General features: G+C 33.5%; 3 long non-coding RNA genes across 8 annotated transcripts; 2 read left to right on the top strand and 1 right to left on the bottom strand.

The window, feature by feature from the left end:
* The first annotated feature begins 203 nt into the window (after nucleotides 1-203).
* LOC108226665 (uncharacterized) lies at nucleotides 204-5319 on the top strand. Of its 4 annotated transcripts, none has more exons than XR_001807689.2 (6): nucleotides 204-1435; nucleotides 4173-4239; nucleotides 4336-4465; nucleotides 4634-4743; nucleotides 4832-4888; nucleotides 4981-5319. It is a non-coding gene; the product is annotated as an uncharacterized LOC108226665 (long non-coding RNA). The 4 variants fall into 4 exon arrangements; XR_001807690.2 differs by having other exon boundaries at nucleotides 4326-4465; XR_010288611.1 differs by lacking the exon at nucleotides 204-1435 and adding an exon at nucleotides 1457-4026 and having other exon boundaries at nucleotides 4326-4465.
* Nucleotides 5320-6181: 862 nt separating this feature from the next.
* Nucleotides 6182-8457, bottom strand: LOC135150099 (uncharacterized). 2 transcript variants are annotated; one of them, XR_010288406.1, is made up of 4 exons: nucleotides 8136-8457; nucleotides 7998-8037; nucleotides 7768-7855; nucleotides 6182-6532 (listed from the first exon to the last, which is right to left on the bottom strand). It is a non-coding gene; the product is annotated as an uncharacterized LOC135150099 (long non-coding RNA). The 2 variants fall into 2 exon arrangements; XR_010288407.1 differs by lacking the exon at nucleotides 7768-7855.
* Nucleotides 8458-18670: 10213 nt separating this feature from the next.
* Nucleotides 18671-21127, top strand: LOC108225372 (uncharacterized). Of its 2 annotated transcripts, none has more exons than XR_001807575.2 (5): nucleotides 18671-18833; nucleotides 19029-19113; nucleotides 19431-19620; nucleotides 19870-20164; nucleotides 20896-21127. It is a non-coding gene; the product is annotated as an uncharacterized LOC108225372 (long non-coding RNA). The 2 variants fall into 2 exon arrangements; XR_001807574.2 differs by having other exon boundaries at nucleotides 18673-18833; nucleotides 19526-19620.
* The last annotated feature ends 513 nt before the right edge of the window (nucleotides 21128-21640 follow it).

The following is a 21640-nucleotide window of genomic DNA, read 5'->3' as shown; positions in this document are numbered from 1 at the left end:
GATATTGTCTTTAATTTGTTTAGATCTTATAATTGCTTAAACTAGTTAATTAAATCCTAGCACAAAAATAATTTGTGTGGGGATTAGTCTCTAGATCTCAAAATAACAGCCAATTAAAACTAATTTCACAAGCTTACTTTTCCGTTTCTAATGAAATAATTTTAAAATGCTACATATATTCGCCAAAATTGTTTTATTCGACTTGCTCTGTTTTTTTTTGTTTAAGCTTGTTTTATATACAAACCTAGTCCCCTGTTTCTTTTAAACGTTAAAACCCAGCACCTCCCTTTGCTTTCGTTTAGTTTAATCAACAACCCGGTTTGCTGTTCAGACTTTTTTGACTAAGTCGCCACAACGAGGGCTTGTTTTTGGATTTTCATTTTCTGTTTGTGTAGTCACCGAGTCATGTACTGAGTTCCGAGTTGGGTTTGATTTTACTAGATTTGTGTCTTTCGTTTTTGCTGCGTTTTTCATCTTGGTTTTGTGTCGAGTTAGTCTCGAGTCTTGCTGAGTCGAAATCTTTTAAGCGCCATTAGTTCCGAGCTGTGTTTTTGGTTTTAATTCTACTGAGTCAGCGAGTTGTTCTTGCTGTGAGTTTGAGTCTGAGTCCTGATTTGTTGTCTTCGGTTGTTGAATAGCTGAGTTTTAGTTTAAGTTGAGTTTTGCTTTGAGTCTGTGTTCTGCTATTGTTGCATTCTGGGTTCTTGTGCTGCGTTTTTAGTCGAGTAAATGGGTCTGAGTTGTTTTCGTTTGTACTGGGTTTGAGCATTCGAGTTCCGTGTTTCCGAGTTGCAGCAGTCCTGAGTTTTGTTCTATTTTTGTTGAGTCGTTTTGCCGAGTTCGGGGTTTTAGTTTTTGGCCGATTGCTTACTGTTGTTTTGGTTTGTTTAGTTTATACAGTATGGAGTCATGCTTTTGATTAAGTTTCGGTTGGTTAAAATTTAGCTAGAAGATATTTAGTTTTTAGAATAATTTAGAAATTAGACTTGAATTTAAGATTAGAATAAAGTAGAGATTAATTTGACTTTTGATCTTTGTAATTAGTTAATCTTTTTCCTTTAGCAATTAATTAGATTAGTTAATTTGAAAATTTTAGACTTAATTAGATTAGATTAGTGAATAATTAATTCACTAATTAATTATTCTAATCCGCTTAGATAAAAGATAACAGGTTTGCGGAAAATTATTAATAATCTCTGTGGACGAATCTAATATTACTAAAACGGGATCGTGCGCTTGCAATTTAAAAGTATTATTTCTAGCACATCAAGTTTTTGGCGCCGCTGCCGGAAATTATAATTAGTTTTTCGCACCTTTATTTTTAATCTTTCGGATTAGTTGTTTCTCACTTTTTGTTTTTATTTCGAGGAGGAGTATTCGGGAATGATGGACTAGAGTGGACGGATTTCGCTTGGAATTCGGGAAGCTTGCTTTGGTAACCGTATCTCTCCACTTTTATCCTTCGTCTTTATTTATAAAATCATAAACAAATCTGAAAATTGAAATCACAAACAAATTAAAAAATTTTAAATCCAAAAATATTAGTTAGAAATACATATGTGTTGCATCATGCATTTAATCACTTAGGGGCACATCATCTAGTTTTTATTTTTGTTTTTTTAAATTTTCGTACCTTAAATTGTGGTGATCGCTGGAGGACCCCAAGGTACGTTAATTTCTTCATTTCTTTAGATAGATCACGTAGTGTTAAGCATCCATAATTGTTTATAGCTTTTATTATATCGTTGTGTGGAGCATCATTTAAATAAATCTTAAGGGCATAACCCATTCACAAGATAAGGGAAAAGATTTCATCACTTCTTTCCTTGGCCCACAACAACTAATTTCCTCATTTTGCATTTTCCTAGCTTTTTAATAAAATGAATTAGACGTTAGCCCCTAGGATTTCGCGCTCAATTAGGAAGGTACCTAAAAGACGAGGTAATCTTTAATTATTCCGACTTTTCGGTGTCTAAGGCTAGCGAAAGCTTACCTGGCCGATTAAGGTTTGGTGTCTAAGCGCGGAGATTGGCTTTTTGGCAATGCCTGCTCCAAACTGGCTAAACCGGTCCGAATAATAATTGATTTATCGAGTTTTTGGTGGTCCTTAACGTTAGGAGCAAGGTCTAGTTCTTTTTATTAGGGAACCCTAGAATTAGGTTTTTCTTTCGCTTTTATACCCTTTCTTTTGTGTGATTTAATTTCTCGCACTTATCTGCTACGTGTTTACTATCTTGTTTATGCGAACTACTTGGGTTAGGAACGAGTCATCTAGATTAGTAAGACCTATAATCGAGATTCCCTCGTCCTCTTCGGATTCCGAAAGCCTAGAAGTTCAAGAACCGATAGTTAACATGGCCCTTTCACTCAAAGATCGTTGTTACTCATCTCGTTCAAGTCAACCTTCATGCATCACCCTTCCTCCGGTAAATGGGAACAATTTTGAAGTCAAAGCTCATCATATTAGCATGTTACCTAAATTTACCGGGAGTGAGGGTTAGGATCCTTGTCTTTTCATCCAAGAATTCGAGGAAGTTTGTTCCCTCCAAAAGCTCCACCAATTAACGGAATATTCGATTAGACTTAGGCTCATTAATTTTGCGCTTAAAGAGAATGCGAGAAAATGGTTATATAGTCTTCCCGTTAATTCTATTTCCACGTGGGAGGGGTTTGTGGTGGTTTTTCTTAAAAAGTATTTTCCAAATCATAAGACTACTCGAATTACAAATGAAATAAATCAATTTCATGAAAGGGAAAATGAGTCTTTTTGGAAATTCTTTGATCGTTTTAAAAATCTCCTATCACAATACCCCCACCACGGAATAGAAAAATGGAGACTTTGCAAAATAGTTTACGAGGCCTTAGATAGTCAAACTACTGCGTTATTAGAGTCTATGTGCCAAGGTAAATTCATGGAGAAAGATGAAGACCAAGGGTGGGAATTTTTCGAAGATTTAGCGGAAAAGACTATGTTGTGGGAGTCAACGAGGGAACCTAAAAAATCGATCGAGTCATCTAGCACTAGGGGTTTGCACTCGATAGGAAACAATGTGGCAACCGATGCCAAATTAGCTACCCTAACTAAGAGACTCGAATCTTTAGAAACTAGTAAATCTCCCCCACAAATGTCAACATACCCGAATTACAATCACGCAACCCAACCCTCGCACGAACTTGAACAAGTACATGCGATGTTTCAAAACCCTAGGAATGACCCATTTGTATCCACGTACAATCCGGGTTGGAGAAATCACCCAAATTTTTCATGGACCCAAGGTCAAAATTGTCAAATTCCTCAACCCAATTTTCAAATGAATCAAGGGCCAACTTCCTTTCAAACTCCTCAACAAAATTTTCAACAAAGGCCCAACCCAAACTCTTACCTAAATCAAGTTCCAAATTCATGTCATAACCCAATTCAAACTCCTTTGAATCCTCCCTGTTTTAATGATTCGGATAAACGCCTTAATTTTTTAGAAAAGAGTTTGGAAGCCTTAGTGAAATCTCAAACTAATTTGACCCAATCTCAACAAACTTTCATGCAAACCCTAAAAATTTTGCATTCTAATGTGCAAGTCGTGTCTAAGTTAGAGGCCCAATTGAGTCAATTAGCTAGCACATTGTGTGAGCGAGAGAAGAACAAGTTGCCAAGTGTTAGGTCCAAAGTATCGTAGAAGGGGGGGGTTGAATACGATACTCACTACAATTTAAAATTCTTTCGAATCTTGCGGATAAATAAATTGCAGTCCTGTAATGGGTTTCGTGTTCTGGATATTTATTGGGTCGGTTTCTGAGGATATAAAAATATTAAACCAACACACAATATTTTCCAAGGTATATCTGTATATTGATAAATACCTCGAAGGGTGCTATAAATCCAAATCCTAAGGTTGGCTACAATGACCACTCCTCTAAATATTACAAGCCCTATCCACTACAAATATTTACGGTACAATCATTTTGAGGTGAGGAAGCTTCTAGCCAGTGTTTGGGTCATTATTACAGATGTTCCGCCTCTGTTGTAAGGTGTGTGTTGTAGTTAGGATATTGCTAATATGATAATATATTATCTAATACCTTGTGCAATCTTGATTGAATCAAATGTATGTTTTCACTAAACCAAACTAAATCTTATACAAGTAATGATATATGTACTTCTTGATGCACTACAGGTCTTTAATTTCACTTCCTTGATGCTCAAGGCGATCTCTCTCTACCTAACTGGAAACAAATGTGAAGGTATGAATTTTATAAATAGAAGTCTTGAGTTGTACTTTCTGTATAATTTGGATATCATGAAAATGAAATATCAACACATTGTAAAGATTGTTACAGGTTAGAGGGTGAGCAGGGAAACAAGTGCTGCTAAAAAAATCAGAGATCAAACATCTTTGCTATTATTCAAAAGATTTGCTCTTGAAGCAGCCCGCTATTTTGGAACTTGAAGCACCTATCAAAGTTTGTGGTATGCTTTCATTAACCTTATGTATTTAGCTTCTTGACATATTCTGGGTATTAATATTAATAACTTTAGTTTATGCATACGAGGGTTTAAGTATCTTTAACTTTGTTTTCTTGTGTATATACTATATAGCTATTATTTGCTAATTGCTTTACTTTTTTGAATGTATAGATATCTGTCAAACGGGTTTCCCTTCTCTCTTGCTTGGTTTGATGCTGCGTTTATAAATAATTAAGTTATTTCCATGACTTAATCAGTTGCCATATTCCACCTGATGCCAGGTTCTAATTTCTATACATTTACTCTGTTTTGTATTGTAGTGCACTAAGCAAGTTTCGACTCATGGCATATATTGTGACTATTTTGTAGGATGTTTTATTGAAGATATAATGTGAAGCAATGAAATAAAAATTGCTCGTAATATAGGTATTTCTAATTTCTCTAATTAAAGAGCTAAGAGTTCAAAAGGTGTATTATATCAATCATGTGATCTTAATAGTTTTATATTTTGTGTGTAGAGTTTTAATATTCTCCGAGATTGAAGACGCATCCTCTCAATAAAATGGCGGCGTTTCACATAAATTGGGCAGGTTACTTGTATAATCAGTTTCTCAAGGACAAATTGCTCAAGTAGTAGTTTTGTATTTCATTAGAAATTGTAATTTTTTCAAGGACAAGTTGCTCAAGCAGTATAGTTTTATATTATATTAGAAATTGTAGTTTATGTATAGTAGTTTCTTCGATTGAGAAAAATTGAGTTGCGGAGGATTTTATGTTTTATGTTCAATATATGTTCATCTAGAATTGATTTTAGTTGTACACAAATAATTTCATTAGTGATTAAGTAATTATTTTTATTGGAATAAGGATCAAGTATGTTTTTTATAATTATTTGTGAATTTTCCCAAATTGCATGTGTAAAAAAAGGAAGAAAATTAATTATATATTAATATTTTTGTAAAATATTGAGAAATTTGATAATGTTTCCACTTGGATAGCGTTTAAATAGGCAAGATATAATTTTATTTCCATAGTATTTATATAAGAGCTATGCAAGGAAGATTTTGCTTCTTGTATAGCGGTTATAGAAGTGCTATTGAAGTAGCTTGACTTGGATGATGCTTACTTGCATAACGCTTTCTGAGACGCTATGTAACTATTGTTCTTAGAAAGCGGAAAATGAAACGCTATGTAAGTTTATTTTACTTGCATAGCGCTGTCTTGTATAGTGCCTGAAACCGCTATGTAAGTTCAAAAATGACTGCTATGTAAGTACAAACACTACAAGGAAAAAAGGGTCATACAACGGTTTATCACCGTTGTCTGTCATCTCGGGATCCCGTTGAATATCGAGGCGATATCTGATAATATATCAGATAACGGGAATCCAACTGTTGTTGAACAATATCAACAACAATAGTTTCTAACACTTGTTGAAAATCATATGAAACAACAATTTTAAGATACAAAACTGTTGTTAGAAAGAATACATAACAACGGTTTATGAACATGACAATTTAAGAACCATCTTTGGAAATACTATATACAACAATTTTCTATTTTATACATTGTTGTCTTTCTTCATTTAGGACGACGGTTTTTTTATTTAGTTTACACAAGTCATTGTCATATTTTCTTACACACAACACTTTTATGCTCACATATAAAAACATCTAATAAAAATGAGAATATGCTAACAATATATTTCAAAAAAATTACGTCACAAAATCTTGCACTAATAAATACAAAAAATATATCTCTAACACGAAAAAAAATTCAATTTAGTGTTTACAAAACCATTCAAAATACAAAAGGCTGAAACAGTTTACACCGTAAATATTATAATGCTCAATATAAACTAGCAACGTGTATGTGAAAGCTTGCTCTTATATAACCCTTAAGAGCTTGATTACCCTCTTGCCCACTTCTATTTGAGAAGTAAATCTCAAAGAACTGAAGTTTTACTCAACATTGAAGCTTTTGCATCTCTAGTGGCTGACTATTGTTGGCAAGATGAGCACCAATCCTATTCAGATGCCCAATCTTGTATTTCTCAATTAGAGGGAAAATCTGCAAGTACAAGAAAAGAATCCAATTAATATTAACAGAAGTTTTAACAACGAATAATAGGTTTTACCAAGAATAAAGTTAGATGTGTTGAGGATCTCTCTATTTTCTTCTTTTGCTCAATGTCCCCTGTTTAATTTCGTAGTTGCACAAATATAATGCACCATGAATTGCTACTCGTATTAATCTACTGAAGCAGAAAATTACTTAGCAACAAGTTCTATTACTCCAAATGAAAAAGTTGCCCTACTTTGTTTTGAATCAGGAATCAATGGAAAGAAAACACTCACATCATATCATCACTATAATCAGTATCATGTACTAATGTTAGACCCAAGCAATTATGAAATCAATCACTTACCTCATACAATGTTTGTATATTGTGCAATAGAGTGCATCTCTCCCACATGATTACACAAATTTTATCTTTTCATTATTTGAAATATTTTGACATGGACTTCCTCGAGACAATCTAGGATTGATGATTAGCCATTTGGAAGCACCTGGCACATGTACTTATTAAGAATGACCACAAGAGGTTTAACGGTGATAAGCAGGTGCCTTTGCCTAGTTTTTCAATAACTAGCTAGCATATTACCTCTATTCAACAAAAGCAGACTCATTTAAACTTGAACTGTGTTTTATCGAATGAGTCCACTTACATTAATTGGTGAACTACTATAATTAAATTTTCTAGAGTTAATCAGTTTAGATTACATTTAATGCCATCAATTCACTAAGCCATTGAATGAAACCATCAAATATAGCCATTGTTATTATACACCCCTGTCAAATTAGAACCTAAATCAAATCGGCTTTATCTATAGTTAAAAGAAGAAATTACACTAAGGCATACAAAAATTTTCACATTTCACGGTAGGACAAGAAGATCCTCTAGACATTCCAATTAGGAAGGCAAAAGATTTCTGGCAACTAAAAGTAAAACCTGCAATTTTCAAATGTATCAATAACTAGATAAAGAATAGGTATATTTCTATCAAATGATCAAGCCCTCTACCTTATCATTTCACAACTAGAACCTTTCTCCCAAGTTCAATGACTTGCCTCATTTTTCTCCCTTTAGACCTTGCAACGACTACCTATTTCCCCATATTCTATTTTCCCATATTTTAATTCATAAATTCTTGTATACACAAAACAAACTTAGCATATAGGAAATAAAGAAGCTTTCTACAATTTATGGATATCATAAAAAGGACTGAATATGATAAACTTACAAACTCAGTACCAAGAGGCATGCCCACTTCAAAAGTGTGAGCAACCCACAAGCCATTTACTAGTGCCTTTCCATCATTTCAAGCAGCACTTCAGATCTCTCAAAAAATATGTATTAATAGATAAAACGTAGTTCAAAACTAACTCTAAAAATAATGAAATACTAAAAAGAAATGACTGACATAAAGAAGATTATAGACAATAATATGAGAATAATCTTGACCATACTCACCAGCATCGACTCCACTTCCACTAACAAGCTTTGACAACACCTAAAAACAAAAACCCATCAAATTAATTAGCCCATCAGATGATAATTAACACATTCTTGTACAGATTAATTAGCCCATCAGACTCTATTCAATCTCACCTTATTCTTCATTTTCGGGCTTGAGAAGTTCCACCTACCAAGGAAAGTGAATCTAAACAACAAAATTCACTGAGTATGTCACAAAGAGATGAGATCCAGAGAGATGGTTAGGGTTTGTAAACTTAAAAACCCCAACCCATCGCAATACACAATTAATCGACCTGATTTTGAGAAAATTGACTTGAGAGAGCATAGAGGGTATAGCAGGGAGAGGGAGAGAGTAAAAGATGAAAAGGAGGAGTATTAGTTAGACAAAAGCTCGGAGACATAAGGGCGGAAAGAAATTTTGGAAGAAGGGGGAAATGAAAATTGGAGGAGGGGGAAAACGAAAAGTAGTGGCTCAAAAGTGAAACTGATAAATTATTTATTTATCTATTTATTTTATACGCATTGTTATGTAATATTTTTTTATATAGGATTTTTAACGATCAAACCGTACGGATGTTAATACTCACTCATTTTAGACTTGTACAAAAATAATCAAAAAGTAATAAATTTATCTTGTATGACTTTTTAATAAAAATCTAGTAAAATTACTATTCCCTCAAACGGATTTTGTACCAGATTAACTGAAATATTTTGTGAAATGAATTATTCAACGATCCAGCCGTACGGATATTAATATCTACTTATTTAGTCATGTAAGAAAATAATCAAAATATAATAAATTTATCTTGTATGACTTTTTAATAAAAATCTAGTAAAACTACAAGTCCCCAAAACAGAATTTGTACCAGGTTAACTGAAATATTTTTTTAAATGATTTTTTCAATGATCCAACCGTACGGATGTTAATACCCACTCATTTTAGTTATGTACAAAAATAATCAAAAAATAAAAACTTTATCTTGTATGACTTTTTAATAAATTTCTAGTAAGATTACTAGTCTCTAAAGCGGGACTTTTACGAGATTAAATGGAATATTTTTTTGAAATAAATTATTCAACGATCCAACCGTACGGATGTTAATATCCACTTATTGTAGTCATGTACAAAAATAATCAAAAAATAACAAATTTATATTGTACGACTTTTTAATAAATTTCGAGTAAAAATACTAGTCCCAAAAACGGGATTCGTACCAGATTAACTGAAATATTTTTTGAAATGATTTTTTCAACGATCCAACCGTACGGATGTTAATATCCACTTATTGTAGTCATGTACAAAAATAATCAAAAAATAACAAATTTATATTGTATGACTTTTTAATATATATCTAGTAAAAATACTAGTCCCAAAAACGGGATTCGTACCAGATTAACTGAAATATTTTTTGAAATAAATTTTTCAACGATCCATCCGTACGGATATTAACACCTACTTACTTTAGTCATGTACAAAAATAATAAAGAAATAATAAATTTATGCTGTATGATTTTTTAATAAATTTCTAGTAAAAATACTAGTCCCCAAAACAAGATTCGTACCAGATTAATTGAAAATATTTTTTCAGATGAATTTTTCAACGATCCAATCGTACAGATGTTGATATCCACTTATTTTAGTCATGTACAAAAATTATCAAAAAATCTTAAATTTATCTTTTATAACTTTTTAATAAAAATCTAGTAAACATACTAGTCCCCAAAACAGGATTATTAACTGAAATATTTTTTGAAATGAATTTTTCAACTAGCCAACCCTATCGTTGTTAATACCCACTTATTTTAGTCATGTACAAAATAATATATTTATAAATTTATCTTGTACAACTTTTTAATAAAAATCTTGTAAAATTACTAGTCCCTAAAATAGGACTCGTGCCAGATTCGTTGAATTATTTTGATAAAAATCCGTTGTTTGGTTAATGAACCTTCTAGAATAAGGTCTAAACACAAAATTTATTTTATTAAAGATCGTTGTGTCCTCTTTCTCGAAAGTTCTAGAAGGAGGCTTTTAGACAACGGTTTTCTATGAGAAAATATTGTGTGAGAAAATCTCTGACAACATTTCTTTTGACAAAAACGGTTGTGTAAGCGTATCAACGTTTTTTAATCTGACGACTGATTTTAAATATCCTTTCAATCAACGGCTCTCATTGCACCATCTCAACAATCCAAGTGATAGTCTTATGACTAATCATATGGTGCCACCTCATCATGTGGTGTCTATTGAATTCTAAAAGAGTTACTTTAGACAACTGTATTCATCCGTTGTGTGATATTGTATAGGACAATACATTCGAAAAACCATTGTACAAACTTTCTAATTTGCACAACACAGTTTCAAAAAGGCTTGTCTAATTCATTAATTAGACAATTGTTTTGAAACCGTTGTCGTGATGTTTATTAGACAATGTTATTTTTTTAAATTAAATGCAACCGTTGTCTGAATTACACAACACTACATAAAAAACCATTGTCTTAACCACCTCGATTAACAACGGTTACTAGACCATTGTGTTAACAATGTCACACAACACTTCCAAAAATAAAGCTTGTCTGTCGAGTTTTGAATATTATCAAATAGACAATAGTTTACGTAACCAATATCTGTTCCGCTCTCAGACAACTGTATTTTAAGGAAAAATATTTCGCCGTTGTATGTCGGAATGGCACAACGGAATTTTTTCGAACCGTTGTGTAACGTGTGTTGTGTGAGGCTGTTTTTCTTGTAGTGAAATGTGTAGTCAATAATCCTCTATACGAGACTCAACCTTGGATGTGTCCTCAAGATAACCGTCACAATCCTTAGTCAAGAGCTTCTTCGCCTTTAGAGCTGAAATCAACTTAACCTGCCCTTTTGGTTGAGACCCCTGGTATACAAACTCTGGCTTGTTCACATCCCCAAAGATAACCCGTTTTTCCTGACAATTAATCATCGCCTTATACTCACTCAACCAATCCATACCCAGAATAATGTCAAAGTCATGCATCATCATCAGAAGCAAGTTGACCTTATAATTTCTATCCCCCACAACTATCAAAAACTCTCGATCACATCAGAAATAACAACACAAGTCCCCATAGGGGTAGCAATAGACATATGTGGAGATAATAATGAAGGTAAGACATCAAGATAACGAACATATGATAGACACACCACAGAATGAGTCGAACCAGTATCAAATAACACATAAGCATCATGTGTACCCAAAAATTTTGGTTGGATTTTTTTAGGTGCCGAAGTTGATGAATTTTCTACCCATTTCGATTTTTTTAGGTGGCTAAGTTGATGTTTTGGTAATGTTATTGGTTGAAAAATAGAAAACATTTTATTGATTGATAAATGTACAAGCAATTCATGAAAGTAATGTTTTTATAATATCGTGGTAGTATTGGTATGTAACGGTGATTTGATAAATATTTTAATTATGAAAAATTAGGAAATTAATATTAAAAAATAATATTTTGGTATTTCTATAGAAGAATCAAACATTTTTATATGAAACAGTAAAATGGCGTATAGATCTATTATAAAAATAAATCGATCAGTAATTAAACAAATCCAATTGTGTTGGCTTAATATCTAAAAAATGTTAAATTAGATAAATAATGTCAACCTAAATTATTTGTTAATGAATATAGCCCTCTATGTTGATATAATTATAAATATAAATTGTCATATAAAAAAATGGAAAACAAATTTGCTCTATTAATATCTATGAAATATGTTTTCTTGATTGGTTTTCTAAGAATAATATTTTTAAATATTCAAAAAATTCTAGAAAAGAATATTTGACAAATTGTCCATAATTAAAAAAGCTTTTAGGCTATTGGGATTAATACTTACTTATCTTTTTCAGTCAATGATGATATTTTTATTTTCATAATTTTATTCTAAACTAGCCCAATCATATACCTTTCTGCCCATTACTTTTCTAGTTATAGCCCATTAGGAGGCCCATGTCCTTCACTTGCCCCTAACTTGTATATTAAATTAGGATTTACAATTACACACATCTATAGCTGAGGTTAGGGGGCGCCTCCTCAATTAGGTTAGGGCATCAATCAATCAGATTACTGCTAAATCATGTGTATATGAATTCATACAAGTGTATTGAGTGGTGAATGATTAGATGTTTCAAAGAGAGCAAAGAACATTGTTAATTCTTCCTTCAAATAATGAAGAATATTCTGGTCCTTCAAATAATGAAGAAAATTGTGGAGAAAGACCATGCTTGAGAGTTTTTATCAAGGATGACAAGAAGCATTTACTTCCTTTCTATTACTATATGACACTCTAAATATTTGCTCAAGCATCAGGTATATATATATCAATTCTCAACTATATGTTCTTTTTTATCAACACTTTTATGTTATTCAACCGTGATAATTATGTCTCGTGGCTTCTTGAACGATTAATATACGTCTCGTAGTTTCGGTTAAGGTTGTAGAAATCGAAAATTTCAACAAATAATTGATTGACCTATCATGATTTACTGTGATTTATGGGAGAATTTTTGATAAATAGGAGTGGTAAAATATTTTTTTTAATGATTAATGGAAGATCTTTAGAACATCGATGGCAGTAGATCGATTATCGTAATTTTAAAGTAGTAATGATAAATTATGTAAAAATTCTAGAAATAATTATAAATAAATTGTTGTTATGAAAATTATCAAAACTTTAAGACATTTAATATTATTGATTATTTCTTGGATCATTATTACTGTTGTTTTAGTATGCAGGATTACTACTTATTGTTGCCCTAATTTATAGCATTATTCTCTCTGTAGCCTACACATGCTTCGACAAAGATTATTAATAAGGAAAGGAGATTTTTGCATAGAAACTTACTATTTGAGTTCTTACACTATTCCTCAATATATACAATATATGTTCCATTGTCCGAGAGTTGGATGGAGCTTTTGCAAGTTGTCATCATTGGACTTGCACCAACCCGCCCTACCACTATGGGTTATGTGTCTTTGATGTTCGCTTCACCCCTAAATATCCTGTTGTACCACCCATACGTGTTACTCCATTTCATTTGTAATTATGAATTTAATTTATTGACTATTTTTAAATGTGACACCACTAACGATTGTTGTGTCAAAGTTTTTCATTCAAGAGATTCATTACCACTCTAGAGTGCTTCAAAATAATCCAAACTAGTACGGATGTTGAAGAGTCTGCCTCAGCCTTCTAAACTCCTGGATAGGTTGTTCGAATGAGAATTGGTTGCCAAAGAGGCTCAAGTAGCACAGGTTTTGATGTCCATACAAGTTTTAGTACTAAATGAAAAACCATTCCTTAATGAGCCTCTGTACGATAACACCTATACCGGGAGTGAGGGGAGAGAGAAGATCCACTATGTACAATGAAGAAATCTTCATTTCATTCTTGAAAGCAATGATTCATTCCCTACAAAGCCCCCATGGATATGTTTTCCAATGCCTCTTCCAATATTATCTGTGATTAGTTATATGCTTCATATATGAATTAATTGACTACCTTTATATATGTAATGATCATTAGTTTTTTTTTTAAAACTCATCAAGTGTATTTATCCTTTTCTTATGAATTAATGCAGCATTTCAAAGATTTTGTATTTGGTCATTTTCATACTGCGTCGTTCTATGTTATTAGCTTGTAGAGCTTACATGGAGCGGGCTAACGTAGGTTGCATAGTAAAATAATAGACATTCCTTCTTGCAGCAAACAATGATGTATCGCCAACTGATCACCTAACATTCTAATAATAGGATCTGGTCTCTTGAGGCTTGAACTTCATGAGCCGATAATAACAATTTGTAACCTTCATTATTTGCATGTGACACCAATACCTAACAAATTCCCAATTCTTTTTTCTTTATTCCCGATATCTGGTAAATTTGGACTAAAATATTTTGTATTGTGTGTATTGCAGATTCATTTGGGCAATAAGAATAACTTTGAATTTCTTGTCAGCAATGCACAAACTAATGAGGTTGGTTGGATTACATACTTGGCCGTAATAATCTTTAGTTAAGATTTAACTGAAAGATATTATTTGCATAAAATTAAAGATGGTGTTAGGTACCTTATTAGTAGGTGATGAAGCAAGTGTTACATGGTCATTATAGTAGACGTGAGAGTATAATTCACTTTTTACTCTTTATAATGAATCCACCTTATTCATGCTAGAAGAAATACCTGCTTTTCTCCTTGGAATAATTTATATTACCCCTCTTTTCATCACTACTATTTTTCATCTAGTACCTTTGCTTGTGAGCATCCAAAGACCACTTTTGGAAGTTGCCTTCGGTTTGAGCTCTTCTCAACTTCATTTTATTGAAGCCCTTAACTAGCATAGCACTCATTTCTTGAATTTTAGATTCATCAATTTCACCATGAATATTTGACTCAACTTTTAAAGCTTTCCTCCTATAGGAATTCACAATCTTTGACTTTAAAATTTTCTTTCAACATTAAAGGTATTAGATTTTGCCCTTCTATTGCTCTTGTTCTTTTTTTGTGAACCTCTAGATCTTGGTTCTCAACAATCTATAAACTTCAACTAATGACACAATATCAAGATCCTTAGATTTAGGCCATCATACACGATTTTTTATCGCGTTCCTCAGCTGTCAAAAAATTGGAATTTGAATCTTCACAATCATATTCTTTAACAACTAAATACAAGTTATTAAGTAAAGTAAGGAACATGTCATATATATCTCTAAGGCTTTCATAAGCTTTAGCCTCAAATAGTTCATATTTTCTAAATCAAGAGATCCCTTCTATTCTTCTTGATTAACTTTGTTCCTTGACATTGAATCTCGAGTGTATCCCATATTTCCTTTGTTTTTTAAAAGTAATTATCCAATTTGACATGATAGTGTCAAGACTATTGTGGAGTATATTTTTTACCTTGGCATCGCTGCGTAATTCATTCTTTTCTTTTGGTGCCATCTCCCGTTTTGTTTTCCTCATATAGTGTTAAGGAACTATATCATTCTTTGGCACCTTCGTTGTGGAAATGAATAGACCATCATAGATCTTGTCAAGATAATCGAGATCGGATACTTCAAGATACGTCAGTATTTTTACCTCCATTTGGAGTACTAGACTTTGTTCAGAACTAGGATTTTAACTTTCATGCTTATTTATCGACTATCCAAGTTCTAACTATACGAGCTCAAATAAGTTAATTGATTCAGAGTAAGAGGTTGAGAATACTGTTTCAGGAAAAACAGAAAGAAGTAGTCGAGCATCTGTCAAACAACGTCAGGTTCCCTATCCTATAGAAATTGAACCGGAAAAACAAGGAGATTGTGGAAATTAGAAAGCTGAATGTGGCACTTGAAAAAAATGTGAAGATTCTTTTGGATGAGAACCTGTCTTGGACAAAATATGAAATATCTTGTGAAATCAAGGATGCATCTCGTAGTCACAAATTGGAAGCTGCCATGGCTCAATTAAGCAGGCTACAGGGGCTTTTGCCACCAAATGGTGCTTTGGAAGCCCCCGCTAAAGAGCAAAATTTTGCTTCTTTTCTCGATACTAATCTCTATAAAAAGAACATATACACAAGGAAAAGCTCAAGTAGTAGCAGGGCATGATGTTCAGGAAACAGAGGTCGAGAAGGTGAAGAGTAGAGCTATTGAGACGGGGAAGGTAGTGGAGAGAATAAAAAGGGCATGATCTGCGTTGAGTTGAAAATGAGCCTTTTGGCCTAGGCATGCTGGCATCGATGCTTTTGCAGTGTTTGTGGGATCAGTGAATCCTGTATTCATGGTTTGATTCCCACAAATGATGCAAAAGCACAGATGCTAGCATGGCTAGGCCAAAACGCTCATTTCTAACTCACCGCAGATCATGCCCTTTTTCTTCTCCCCACTACCTTCCCCCATCTCAGCAGCTCCAGTCTTCACCTTTTCGGCCTCAGTTTCCTTGTGTGTTTGTGTTCTTTTTGGAACATTAGTATCGACAAAAGAAGCAATATTTTGCTCTTCAGCGGGGGCTAATAAAACACCATTTGGTGGCAAAAGCCCTTGCAACCTGCTTACTTATTCATCTTGACATCACTATTTGGATCTACTTTCGATGTAGGTTCGTTTTAAAAAGTAGATTTAGAATCAGTATTTGCACTATGTAAAAATTTAATTATAGTCATCTTAGATTTAATGATCTTGATTAGTTTCTCATAAGAACTAGATTCATTTTTCATTGTTTTTTATATCCTAGACCCTCTTTTTAATTCTTACAAGTAAGAATTTCTTGAACTTTCCTACCAGAGATAGTCCATATTTTAATCTTTTCTTTCTCCCATTCTAACTCAAGTTAAAGGTCGGCACATCTTTTTGTATTTGAGTTCATTGTACTTAGATTTTTAATAATCCCTTTTAACCTCTAACAAAAGCATTAACTCAGCTTCCATATAATGATCCTTTTCTTTTAATCACATATCTAAGTTAAAAGTCTGGACTTTGGAAGGGATCAATCCCAAAGCTAACATACAAAGACTTTAGGAAAGATTTCACTTAAAAATATATTATTTGCAACAAAATTACAGATGGTGTTAGATTTAAGTCTAGATCATCTGTTAGACACCGTCACGTTCAATTGAACCGAAAAATAAGGAGATTGTGGAAATTAGAAAGTTGAACAAGGCACTTCAGAAATATGTGAAGATTTTTTTGGTTGAGAACGGCTCTTGGACAAAATATGCAATATCTTGTGAAATATAGGGTGCATCTCGCACGTACAAATTAGAAGCTGCCATGGCTGAAGTAAGCAGGCTGCCGTGGCTTTTGGCACCAAATGGTGCTTTGGTAGCCCCCGCTGAAGAGCAAAATGTTGCTTCTTTTCTCGATACTAATGACTCTAAAAATAACACAAACACACAAGAAAAAGCTCAGATGTTTGGGTTACTGAGGCCGAGAAGGTGAAGACTAGACCTATTGAGACGGGGGAGGGTAGTGGAGAGAATAAAAACTGCAAGATGTGCGCTGAGTTGGAAATGAGCATTTTGGCCTAGGAATGCTGGCATCCGTGCTCTTGCATGGTTTGTGGGACCCGTGAATCCTGTGTTCATGGTTTAGTTCCCACAAACCATGCAAAAGCACAGATGCCAGCATGGTTAGGCCAAAACGCTCATTTTTAACTCACGGAAGATCATGCCTTTTTTGTTCTCCCGACTACCATCCCCGGTCTTAGCAGCTCGAGTATTCACCTTTTCGACCTCAGTTTCTAAAACATCTTGCACTGCTACTACCTATGCTTTTCCTTGTGTGTTTGTGTTCTTTTGAGAACATTAGTATCGATAAAAGAAGCAATATCTTACTCTTCAGCGGGGGCTACTAAAGCACCATTGGTGGCAAAAGCCCCTGCAGCCTGCTTACTTCAGCAAGGGCAGCTTCAAATTTGTGACTGAGAGATGCTGCCTTCATTTCGCAATATATTGCATATTTTGTCCAAGCGAGGTTCTCATCCAAAAGATTCTTCACATTTTTCTCAAGTGTAACGTTCAGCTTTCTAATTTCCACAATCACCTTGTTTTTTCCATTCAATTTCTATGGGATAGGGTCCTCACACTGTCTACCAAATGGTGGACTGCTTCCTTCTTATTCTCAACATCTTGCTTTGCATGGATATTATGACATGATCCTCCTCTCTCTTTTTCCATCACTTCTCTGTTGTTTGGTGAATAATTTGTTAAATAAGGATTTGCATACTCTTTACATACTGAGTCACGATTTGTTTAGATTTGACGTATCTATTTTCATATTTATTTGTGTTGGTGAAGAGATGGAGAAATTTTGTAGAATCTTTTATTGGTGTATGTTAGCATTGGAATCTTCATCATCTCTCAATGTTATTTAGTACTTACAAAATGCAGTAGCCTTTACAAATTAAAATTTTCATATTGAACATCTTTGTCTCTATTATTATTTAGAACAAGAGTCCAATCTGGTCTTAATGCCTTTTTCATGGTGTTGGTAAATCTGCATTGAAGCACATTTTTGACTAATGAAAATTTGCTAAAAGAATGTTCTAGTTCCAGGTTGATCTACATATATGACTTCAAAGAATCATGATTTCACATAGTCAAGTTATGTAGATTTGATATAATATACAATGTTTTGGCTATCATCACTACGCCATATATGACCTACCGCAATGGTATGATCGCAGGTGTTGCAATATTATGTTGCATTAGAGTCACTAATCCATACCTATGGCAACGGTAACCATTCATGTCCACATCATGTTGCAATAGCCAAAATTATGTGTTGCATAGAGTAGAGTATTAGTAAAATAATTATTTTTAATATGATAATAAAATTAAACTAAAATACTTTTAAATGATTAATTAATAAAATATAATTTATGAAAAGACTAAATTTGAGAATACAATATTAATTTTAGTATCATCTCTTTAAATTAATTAATTATAACTAAAATAATAAATTTGAAACTAATTAATTATGTATTGAACAATAAATACTGGAACTGAATTATAGTTTTAAAAATATAAATATATAAAATATTTATTTTTTAAATAACTAAGAAATTGAAAATAAGATGAATTATTAAAAAAATAAACAAAATAAAAATCGGGTATGCCGCGTTCTAAAAAGTGAGCGGCAAACTTCCCCCCTTCATTTCATTTGAGACATTTAGATACAAACACCAAACTCCACACGCTCGCACAAACTCACTCCACCCACCCCACTCACTGACCTCGGCTGAAACACCTCTCGGCTGCTCAACTTACCTCTCCGTTCAAATACACAATCTCTACTGCTGAAATCACCAGTGATTAGGTAAGCTCCGGCACCTCTCACCCTCAAAATCAACTCTCAATTGATTAGGGTTTGATTTCAGGTCTTCAATCGGGGCTGAGGCTTTGATTGAGAGCTTCTCCATTTCGCGGAATTAGGGCTTTTGGTGTATAGTTCCTTGTCTTCATTTTACTTTTCGCTATAATATTCTTAATTTTGTGTCTTTATTCTTCTTAGGGCTTCGATTGAATTGGGGCTCCAGTGGAAGTAGGGTTCAACAGCGTTTCACTTTAATTGCAGCTTCGATTTGCTTTGATTTAAGGTACAATCTGCTGTCATCCTTTGCTTTTCACTTTAAATGTTTGCTTTGTTTTAGATTTTATGTGTAAATCAGTAAATGCATGTCTATCTTAGTAGCTTTGTTGTGATTTGTGGTCATATGTTATGTTACCCATCTCTCTCCCTCTCCCTCTCTTCCTCTTCCTCTCCCTCTTTGTCCCCTCTGTCTCTCCCCCTTCTTTATATCTTGGTGAATATGTTAAAGGTGTAGAGCTTGTTGAGTTAAATTTAATTTTTGTTTAGTGAAGATATGTATCAAGTTATTAAACATGTTAACAGTGTTCAGTAATCAATTTATAGGTGACATTTACTGCATCCTGTTTGTGCATCTATACTCATCTTTAGGGAATGCCCTGAGGATTGCAGAGAGGCTGTATTAACTTTGATGTTTGCAGCTTCAAGATTTGCTGATTTTCCAGAGCTGCGTGAACTAAGAAGCTTATTTACATAGAGAGATGGGAAGTCAGTTGAATCTTATGCCAATAAAGAGGTTAGTGTCCCTGTTTAAGTATAAATCAAAAGCTCCATAAAATATAAATGAGGGACTTCGGAGCAGATCACTTTATATTTGTGATAAATAGGCAATAACTAATATATTCCTTCAAGTTCTGTTTCTAACTTAAAATACAAACTACCATATAGAACCATATCCATTAATGTTGCGAGATGCATTCTCTCAAATCCACAAATATATCACTATGTACTTCATTTTTTTCTGGTTTTTTGTGTTCTCGTGAAGTTATTCAGGTACTGGAAAGTGTTGAAACAACTGCAGAGAAAGCGACCCGATAGTAGGAGCTTGGTCAGGTGTGTTCAGGAGCTGAGGATGAAGGGGGCTAGCTTTCATTTGTTTAAAGAGCCTCTGAATGCAAAGAGAATGAAGAGTTCCAGTGTCGAGATCAAGAGAAAGCCATTGACAGGGTGTTCTTAGAGTCTCACAACTATTTGTCTAATCTGTTTGACTGGCTTGCTCTTCCTGCTTCCAGAATTATTCTCTGCGTTTAAAGCTACTTCCAAATGCAGCCATACTCCAGGTACGATTGTTTATGCAACAAGATCAAACAAAATCAGATGGACATTACAAAAAAAAAGACATCAATCAAGATATTGGCGCTAGAATAATTTATAACATTTAACATGTGATCCCAACATTTATATCTGGTTATACTTGATGACTAGTTACATTGTGAAGTTAGCGGATAAATGCTAGTCAATAGTGCTCAATTTTCTTATAAACAGGGTTATCATTTTAGTTTAGTTTTTCTCGGCAACCATTTCAGTTTAGTTTTTCTGGACAGGACAACTTTTAAGAAAAAAGGATTTATATGGATGCACATATAATTATCTGTAGTAAACCTGAATATGAAGAGATAATTATCTTACATGTAGTGTGGATTCATATTTATTGAACTTCACACCATATGATATACAGCTCCTATATGCCGAATGAGGTTAACTGTGCTTCTATGTCTTGAGCTTGATAATATATCAAATGATGGTAACATGCACTACAATAAACCGAGGATTTTTATTTCCCTGCAAAATAGTAAATGATATCTTTGTTGAAGTTGATATAAAATCAGTGCACCAATTCAATAAAGATTTTGAAGCTCTGAAAATGCCAAATGATCTATGTTTAACTTTTAAAAAAAACCGAATAAAACTTTCTTTAATTTATAAATAGGCACTTGGTGTTATTATAGTTGCTATAGCACATAAAATTTACCTAGCACTTATTAGATTTTTTAAATGATCCATATTGCAGGTCCTGAGGCTTCAATCTTTAATTTAATAGATTTTATAGATGATGCTCAAATGGCAAAGGCCGATGACATTTCAAGGAGCTGTATGATGGAAGCAAGGTTCTTGAAATTTATGGCTAGAGAAACTATGTAGCTTCGTTTGATTTGGTAGTTATTTTGATTTGGTTCGAATTATTAGGTACTTTAGTTTGTATAAAGAAACAATTTATTGGGATGTTTAATATTTAAATAGTATAGTTTCAATTCCTTTCAATAAATGATGTTGTCTTTCATTAATAAAATGTTGCAATTGTGAGACTGACATGTGTCTCCATCTGGTAGAGACACGTGGCAGCCACTGAATTGACATGTGGCACCCAGGTGGCGCACAAAATGGGGTCCACACGTGGGACCCGCACATGGTCCAACTTTTTTTTGAATACAGAAGGTCTAACGTAACATAAAATTTCGGTTGCAATAGGGTAGTTGGATGTTGCAATAGCATATCTATTGTAACAAAAAACCTCATGTTGCAGTAGGTGACCATTATGTTGCAACAGTGGCCTAGGGCAACATTGAAAAAAGCAACTTAATTTTTATGTTGCAATAGCCTTTTTTTGGGCTATTGCAACATATTTTGGGGTTATGGCATCATTATTTGGATGTTGTCGTAGGCCATATATGGCGTAGTGCATGTAAATAACTTTTAAGTAGCACTAAGTATTTGTCTTGGTACTCTTTCAACTCTTACAAGGTTATTAAATATCC

Source organism: Daucus carota, chromosome 2 (assembly GCF_001625215.2).
Source record: "Daucus carota subsp. sativus chromosome 2, DH1 v3.0, whole genome shotgun sequence".
Classification (NCBI taxonomy): domain Eukaryota; kingdom Viridiplantae; phylum Streptophyta; class Magnoliopsida; order Apiales; family Apiaceae; genus Daucus; species Daucus carota.
The sequence above is the reverse complement of the archived record's forward strand: the minus strand, read 5'-3'. Positions and strand labels throughout refer to the sequence as shown.